This window comes from Sapajus apella, unplaced genomic scaffold, assembly GCF_009761245.1.
Source record: "Sapajus apella isolate SASKATOON/1434 unplaced genomic scaffold, GSC_monkey_1.0 scaffold2, whole genome shotgun sequence".
NCBI lineage: Eukaryota > Metazoa > Chordata > Mammalia > Primates > Cebidae > Sapajus > Sapajus apella.
Window position 1 is genome coordinate 11,387,854 of NW_022436942.1, and position 9,488 is coordinate 11,397,341.

Sequence of the window (9,488 nt, forward strand, 5' to 3'; positions counted from 1 at the left end):
TTTCGCTATATTCTGTTGGTCACAGCAATCACAGGTCAGTCCAGACTTTAGCAGATGGAAGATAGACTACTTTTTTTTTTTTTAAGATTTTTATTTGAGTTTATTAAGATTTTTTTGAATTAATACATGCACAAGGTAAAAAATTATATAGTACAGAAGAACTTAAAAAGAAAAACACAGTTTCCCATCCCACTCTTTTGAAATCTAGTCCTATTCCCTAGAGGAAATGTATTTAATGATATTTATTTTAGATTATCTGGTAACTACCTAACTTTAAATATGTTTGAACAATAATTTCTTGACTTACTGACTTTACACGATCTTTAATAATTCCCCATTACAAAAGATAAGTATTCAACTTACACTGTCGTCACTTTCCTTTGTCCATCTCTCTCCAAATGTTTGCTAATTACATCACTTTTTAATACATCTATTGATTTATAGCTTTGAACAATATACTATCCTCTAGTTCTTGATAGACTACTTCTTAATAGGGGGTAGTGGGTGTGGAAAGAACAGAAAGGACGGTTGTGATGGAGAAGAATCAATGATAAATCTAAAGTTTTCAATTTGACAAATAGGATGGTGCGGCCATTTACAAAATGGGGAAGACTGGTAGATTATCAAGTTTTGAGAGGGGAAAAATCAAGAATTCTCTTTTGGATGTGTTGATTGGAGGTGCCTATAATTATCCAGGTGAAAAAGTTAAGTAAGATGTGAGCTAGATCTGTATAGAGAACAGAGGATGTAATTTAAGCCTGGTGTGCATCTTCTTGTGCACAAATTAAGAGGAATCTTGGTTGTATGATTTCAGAAAAGAGAGAGCCCATATTCCAACTGGGCATATTATGGAGGATTCACGGGTGAGGTGGTGGTATTTGGGCTACCCTTTCAAAGGGAATTCAGCAGTGGGAATCACTGAGGAAAGTTTAAAGACCAGAGGAACAGTTTGCAGGGAGGTAAAAAGGCCAGTTAGGAGACTGTACTGCGGTTGAGGGCTGATACTGAAAGGGACAGTGATGGACCGCTGGAATGGGAAGGAAAGCGTATATTCCATGCCCCTTACATAGGCAGTTGAAAGTAACATGAAAGTTCACTAGGCTGTGAAGAAGAGGGAAGAATCAAAGGAGACCAAAGCTTTGAAATGAAGAACAGTGCTGGGTTAGGGAGATCGTGTGGGGTTTTGTCTGTGGAAGGAAGGGATAGGGAGAAGAGGTGGCTGGGGAAAACGAGGCGTTTACAATGCCATCTAGATACCTAAATGGAAATGCCCACTTCTGCTATTCCAAAAACAGGTTTGGAGATACAACCTACGGCTTTTGCTACCTAAAGATGTCCCCGAAGTTTAGAGGAAAATACATGGTTAAGAGAGGAAGAGAAGAACAGTGCTTCCCCAGGCTAGTTCAGGTGGGCAGGGTCAGTCACTCAACTCCATAGACCACAGGCAGCTCTTAAGCCCCATCCTTCTGGCTGTCTACTCCCTGGGGCTCATGACTCACTTATTCTCTCTTAGCACATAGAAGGTGCTCCATACTGAATAAATTTCTGTGAGAGGTGACAGCTCTCTGTGTCCAAAAGTTTTTGTAAAATTTCCACAGCTGCGACTGTCATTGGAGTCCCCTCTCCTCTGCTGTGGCTTCTACCGTTGTCACACCCGAAGCTGGGCAGGTCCTTGCTGCTCCTAGGTACCCCTTGCACTCCTTAGAGGCTTCTCCTTACATCACTGCTGCTTCTCACAGGGGGTGTGGATGCTCTCTGAGCTGCTTCCCCCTGCCTGGGTGGGGTGGAGATGGTTGGTGTTTAATGGATATCCTAACTCTCTCTCTCATCTTTTGTGATTTGTTACTTGTCCTACTTCTTTATGCACTGGGCATGTAGGGGCAGGAAGGGAGCTCCACACATTAAGTTGAAAGGGAGAGGCCAGAGGTCATTCTGGGCACACTGGGCACCTTGGTCCCATCCCAGGTACATTAAAAAAAGGCATGTGCATTGAGTGTGTATGTTTGGGTGGGGAAGATTTATCCTTAGTAACCACACACATTTCTCTTATTTACATAAAAATGAAAAAGAAAATGCTTTGGCAAGAAACTACCCCTCAGTGTCAAAAGACACTGGAGCGAATAAGGCAAATTCCTGGAACATTTTACTTTAGGGAGATGGTCTGGGTATTAGGATATTGCAATCCCTGCCTTAGACATGGGTTAGCTCCTCAACAGACATGACTTACTATAATGTAGTATCTGTCACAGTATGACTTCATTTGCCCCTGGGAAAGTGACTGGACCGTCACATCACACCATACAAGTTAAAACTGCTCATGTTTCTTGGTTCTGACCCAGAGCCAATGAAACCTTCCTTTGCAGCAATGTCAAGATAGGAGTCTGAGGGATCACTCAATCCTTTCTCCTGAATTCCCATGTTGGCTTCCCTGGGGGACGAAGCGAAGGCTTCATATGAGTTGTTGTTTAGGTTCTAGTCCCTAAGCATGTCCTGCTCCTCATTTTTCTTCCTTTTGGACTGCGGTGCGAGCCATCTACTGTGAGCCTTACCAGACGACCCATCTCTTTTTTTAGTTCCGCAGAACAACTTGTCCTCCTCTCCAACAGCATGTGAGCATTCAAATCAGGGGGACAAAAATGTAGCTTTCTCATTTTTGTTTTGAGGCATCAGAGACCTGCATTCTTTAGTGAATTCCCCAACATCTTGCATGACCAAGTCCTCACTGGTAAGCTCTACTTTCTGCTCTTTCTCAGGTCTCACAACTCCTGCTCCCTCTCCTATATAGTCAAAGGTTAATCTCCAGTTCTCTGGGAAAATAAAAATGCCATCTTTCCCTGCTCACCACTCTGTGTTAAGGTTCTGAGCAGAGTTGGGCAAGATCCCATCCACAGTAAGAGAAGATGGAGGAACCCTATATTAATTTGCTAGAATTGCCATAACAAAGTACAACCAACTGGGTGACCTAAACAACCGAAATTTATTTCACTCAGTTCTGGGAGCTGGAAGTCCGAGTTCAAGATGTTGGCAAAGTTGGTTTCTTCTGAAGGCTGTGAGGGAAGGATCTGTTCCAGGACTCTCTTTTTGGCTTGGAGACGGCCATCTTCTCTGTTCACACTGCCTTCCCCCTGTCTGTGCCTCTGTGTCCAAATTTCTGCTCCTCATAAGGACACCAGTCACACTGGATGAGGGCCCACCCTAATGACCTTACTTAATTACCTTTTTAAAGATCTTAACTCCAAACACAGCCACATTGTGAGCTACTAGGGGTTAAGATCTCAGCAGATGAATTTTTTGTAAGGGGATGGGAAGGGCATAACAGATCCACATTAGACTCTTGAGGCTGGATCTGGGGCCAGGCTGAGACCTAGGTGAGCAACGGCCCCATCTCCGAAGCCTGCAGTTCACCCACTTGCCTGCCCAGGAGTTGCCTTCCCACTGGGGAAAAGCTCATAACATTTGTGCTTCTCCAATTCTGAAAGGTGAATTATATCTCAAATCCCTGGGATCATTACTGCTCCTTTACAGTCATTGGAAGAAGAAGTAAAAGAGGAGAGAAAAAGCCCATCAGAAGGTATGATGTCACATCTCTTCTGGGCTGTTCTTTCCTTTTTACTTACTCATTGGACTACACTGAAGACAGAGGGCGAGAGCATGCGGCATGTGCCTTTTGCCTGAGTTCAAATCCCCTTCCTTAACGACGCCATCCCTGTCTATCTCCCACCCCTTCTCCCACCCTGGCAGAAAAACCCACTTTCTCCTCTGGATTCTTGCATTCCTTATACGTGCCTTTATCTGAACCCTGACCATATCACTATGATGATTTATGTATGTCTATCAGTGTATACCTTGTCCACGAAAAGAACAATCTCTGTATCCTTGGCATCAAGCACCCATGACACATTTATCCAGTGTTGAATGACTAAGAGTGAACAATGGTCCACGTATCTAAGAAGGTGCTAGTACTAATTACTACAGTCATGGTAGAAAGCCCAGTCACTATGCGTGTTACTTCAGGTCCTCCAAGAAGCAGAGACCAAGACAGGGATTTAGATACACAAGAGATTTATTGAGGGAATATGTGGGAAAGAAAAGGTTGAAGGGAAGATGAGCAGAAAAGGAAGGGAGAAGGAGGGGCGGACGGAAGGGGAACAAGGTAGGAGGAAGCCGCAGACTGCAGCACAATTCCCAGAAGCTGCTGCCAGGCTGATGGGAATTCTTTCAGCTAAAGTCACTGCTGGAGGAGTCCGAGGTCTCTCAGGGATGGAATGAGCTTGTGGTGGCATCCATGCCAGGCTCCGTCAATGGCTTGGAGCAGCTGACAGGAAGCATGGCCTTGGGGCCAGCAGAGTAACATGGTGAGAATATGAATGCGGGTTTAAAGCTTGGCAGCTGGGGTCATCAGCCAGCTACTCTCCATCACTCTCCCTGAAGCAAGAGGTCTGAGTGGCACCATTTCATGGCAGCCACAGTACAGAATAATAATAATAGCACTAATTAATAATAATAATTAGCACTTACAGTATGGTGCTACATGTTTTCTATGCATGATCTCATCACCACTAACAACACTATGAAGTAACCCATTTGACAGATAAGGAAATGGAGGAATGAGGGTTTTGCCCTCCAGAGCTCTCTCCACTGAACTGGCCAGAACCCAGTTGGCACCCATGTCACTCAGCTATCTGATGCCAGGAAAAAATAGGGGACAGCAAATGCCTACCGCCAGCTTCAGCCTGCCACCAGCAGCAACTCAGTGGCTCTGCTAGCCTCCGGACTCACACGGCCCTTCCGTGGCTCAGCACAGGCCTGAGCCCCTGCCTACATCCTCGCACACATTTTGTGCTGTCCTCAGAAATGTGCCTTCTGAGGTCCGCAGATAGGGAGAGTGCGCTGCTGCCTGCCCTAACGGGATTGGGCTTTATGTGACAGGAAGACTAATATCGGCCCCGAGCCATGTGCTGCTGGAGAGGAGTGTGGATGCTCTTTGTTAAGCTCCCGGGGTCTGGAAGGAAGCAGCTATGCTCTTGTTTAATTCCATATGAGCAGCTTTTTTATTTTTACAAATAGTCGTCTTGCTGTTAGGGAGTGAGTGAGCGACATAAATCATCATCATGTCTTTGGCAGCCAGGGTTTTTTTGGGCATGGTCCTCATTAAAGTCTTTAGTTGCAGGGTTCCTGGAGACCTTCCTTTGATACCTAAAAACATCAAACTGAAAAAGCTGTGGTGAAGAGGAGGAGGAGGAGGAAAGAGGGTGGAGAGGAGGGGGTGGAAGCTCACAAGGTCCCCAGAATTGCTATTGGGAAACAGCAAGGCAAAACTAGGATTATTATTCACAGCTACAAAAAAAAAAAAAAAAAATCAGGAGCACAAGCAGCCAGAGCTATAAAACGACCCTGCTGAACAGAATCCAGTATCCCAGGACAAAAAGAGAAAGCAGCAGAGGCCAGGCGGGAAGGGTGGCTCCTTTAGGTGATTCACAAAAAAGGAAAAGTTCTCTGAGCTTTTCCCTCCTCAGCCCAGCAGGCCCCAGCCATCAATGAACTAACCTTTTCCTAAGGCCTTGTCTCCCTGCTGGGCGGGAATCCAATCCCCGGGCAAAGGTCACTGAAAATACCATCACGCTGTTGGCAGTGGCTGTCCATTCACAAAATGAGCCCCTTTGTGGTAGAAGCGGGGCGAGCAGGCCGGGCTCGTGCGCATTCCAAGCCGGTGGAGGACAGCTGCCAGCCCGCTCGCTCGTCAGTGGGAGCCCAGCAGCACATGTGGCTCACTTTACACGATTGATGTGGCCCTGCAGAACCATGTACATCGGATTCCTATAAATCAAATCGCATTTTAAAGGCACCAGGGGAGCCGGCCATTTAAAGGAACCATGCAGTGAATCTTTTTGAAAAGTGAAAAATCACTGCTGAATTGATCTATTTTGCCATGAAGTAACAAATATTTACTGAGTGTTTATAATGTACCATGCAAAGTACTAGCTGCGGTGAGCGTTTCTTAAAATGGAGTGTCCCTGAGACAGGGAAAAGCCCTTGGAGAGGGTTGTTTTGCGTTTTAGTTAAACCAGGATGAGCTAAGTACAGAAGCAGGAGGACAGACTCCAGCTGGAGCCATATCCTCATGTCACGGCTAAAGGATCCACCAGTTGGTCTCCCTCTGGGTAACCAGGCAATATTTCTCATTCATGATGACAAGCAATGCTTAGTGTCTTTTTAAGGTCTGACGGAGTAACCCCCGTTATGGCCAGAGGCCCAGGGAAAAGGCCAGGCCCTCCTACCAGGGCCTACAGCCTGAGTCAGTGTCTGAATCAATATCCACCCATACTGGTAATTGTCTCTTTCTGTGGTTCTTTCCAGGAAACTCACTGCCAAGTTTATTCCTTCTGGATCCTATATGTTGTTTGGTATATGTAGAAAGAGATTTGTGTATAACTTGAGTTAAATAATATCTACAAGATACACATGTAAGTTGTAACCTCTAACAACTGGGAAATGCGTCGTGCTTGAAAACACCTTCAAAAAAGACCCTAAGTTAATTGAGGCTGTGAAAAAAACAGAACCAAACAAGCACATTTTCCTGGACTGAATCTGTGGATAAGAGCACAGACTCAGGTGATAGACTGCCGCATTAAAATCCCAGATCTTTCATGTCGTTATATGACCTCAAGCAAGTTACTTATCAGCTTCAAATTTTAGTTTGCTTACCTGTAAGATGGGGCTAAAAAATAGAACCTACCTCAGAAAATATGTGTAAGGATTAAATCAAAAAAGATTCTACATCTAAAGGCTTAGTACATGCTCAACAAATGCTCATTCTCATGATGTTGTAGTTCATTTAAAAAGAAAACCCTCGGTGTATGTTGCTTAGTTTTAGAGGTTTGACTGTTGGGTAGGAGCTGGTTGTCAATTGGATGAAGCATCATGAAGAAGGGACAATATGTGCACTAAAGTGTTGCCATTGCTGGACTTTATTATATGTCTCCAAAGGAAGACATATAACAAAATCTTTTAAAAAGATCACTTTGTCCAAACTCTTAACTTTATAGTGGGGAAAAAGAAACAAACAAAAACCCAAAAGTAAGAGATTTAGCCAGGGTATACATCTTCTAGGTTAAAAAAATAATAATAATAAGTTTCTGTCTGACCTTCCAATCCAGGATGCCTCCTGGTTTAAAAAAAAAAAAAAAAAGAAGGTTTTCTTCAAAGCTAGAATAAGATACAAGGTGCTTCATCAGATCATCTTTCTTTCCTTTGGTAAGTAGCTAAGTCATAAGCAGAAACTGTCAACGATCCCTCTAGATACAATCGAGGGGCGGGGGCAGAGAATAATAAACTGTCTCCAGAAAGAGCAAGAAAATAGATAGGTAACAGGTTTTGCGGTAGGGTTCTTGTTTTCAGGGGTAAAAGTTTGTTTCAAAGTTCTAAGGAGAGCTTCGATGGCAATAGTCCTCATCTGACAAAATCAGTAAAGAGTATGGTCAGATGTTGGGGTGACACAGTGTTGGCGTTTCCCACACATGGAGGAGACTTGTCGCTGGACAAATGTAAATAACATTCAAGGCACCATCCCACCCAGCCAGGAATCAGAGCAGGATGGCCGGCAACGGCACACGAGTTCTGCGCACATGAACCATTACAGAGGGGGGATTGTTACTACTCAACCTGAGCCTCTTACCATGAACAGAGAAGATTTAGTGGCAATAAATCCACATTGGCCAAGCAATTGTGGATTTACCATGAATAGAAAGAATTTTTTTTTTTTTTTTTTTTTTTTACTAATAGCAATTCTGTAGGCTGCACATGCTCCCCAGATGCCGTCTCCTTAAATGTTCTTTATTAAAACAGAATGTACTGAGATAATGTCTCTTGGAAACCTCTCAGGCAAAGCACAGATCCCAGGGAATTCCCAGAGACCTTCCCTTGCATCTGGGTCAAATCCACGATGCCTTGAGGAATCTCCCTTCCTCTCCAGGTCTTCTAAAACATGTCATCCGCAGTTCTGAAGCAGAGGCTTGAGCTCATTTATAACCAATGACAAGGTCATCTCTGGGGTGGGGTTCCCACCCACATTTTCTTCCAGAGCATGCCTCCATTTGAATGTCTTTCTCATCCAATCCTCCATGAACTCCATTGGAAAAGTGTCCCACCTACATTTAACTATGCTTGAAAGTTAAAAGTCACAGCATTCCAGGTACAGTCAGCCCTCCACCTTCACGTGTGTTCCCTATCTGCAGATTCGACCAATTGCAGATGGAAAATATTCAGAAAAGAGGGAAGCAAGGGCTGAGCAGAAGATTCGCATTAGCGGGGTTCTCCTCACCCCTCCCGACCAGACCAGCTTTGTCCCATTGGAGTTCTTACCCAAATCCCTTAGAGTCAGGGCTTGTGGCTCCTGAGCCGACAGAGCCCCCAGGCTGACTGTGCCGCTACAGGCACCACAAAAGCAAAGAGGAACTGCCTGTGTCTCTGTCCTGGCCACGGCTGGAAGGCAGTACACAGCTGGGGAGGAGAGAGTATGTGCCGCCCTCTGCCCAGGCTGAACTCAGGAATGTATTTGCCAAGGCGATGCTGGGAGTCACGGATATCAGGCTCCACAGCCTGGATCCCGACAGCACCACCCTGGAAACACAAGCATGCTTGACACAGCACATGCTCTTGAGATCAAAGAAGCCCCAGAAATCTGAGAGAGGGCATGTTTTCTATCCTGTTGATTCTAGCAACTTAAGCAGATGTAGAGGAGGACCAATCCACAGAGTTTTGGGAAAACAAAGACTCAAGGGAGGAGTGCCTCTTATAAAAGACTTTGACACAGCCACAGTTATACTTTCAAGAATTTCTCTGGAGTAAATAATCAGAAATGCATACAAATGGATATAAAAGGTGATCCACAGGCCATTATCTGAAGAGATGAAAACTGGAAGCAACATAATTTATCAGTGGGGCAGGATCAAGGAGTCTTGGTATGTTCAAACAATGAGGCATTATTCAGTTAATATGCAGAAAAATGTTTAATAATACAGAGACATACCTAGAATGTATTGATAAAAAGTAGGATACAAAGCTATATGTTTAATATGATCTCAATTATGTAAATATTTACACATAAAAGATCAGAAAAAAATACAGGAAAATGTTCACAGGGATTTTCTCTGGAAGCATATGGATTAGGACTGATTTTTTTATCTTTTTATGTTCCTGCATTTTAAATTTTCCTGTGATTAGCACATTTAGTTTTTCCAATTATAAATGTTTTTGAATTTCTAATTAAATAATGATAAAAATTTTTAAGAGAGAGAAAAGTCTCTTTTTGATGGCCAAATGGAGCTTCATTATTTCTTCCCTCAGCCACCAATCTGCCAAGGAAACAGGGACAAGTCATTGAACTCCCTCTCTAAAAATAAACAACACTGGCTTTAAATTTTGTAACATAATTATTTTTAAGGTCTGTGTCTGAGTTCTGCTGTCATGAGAAAAACCCATGATTTCTC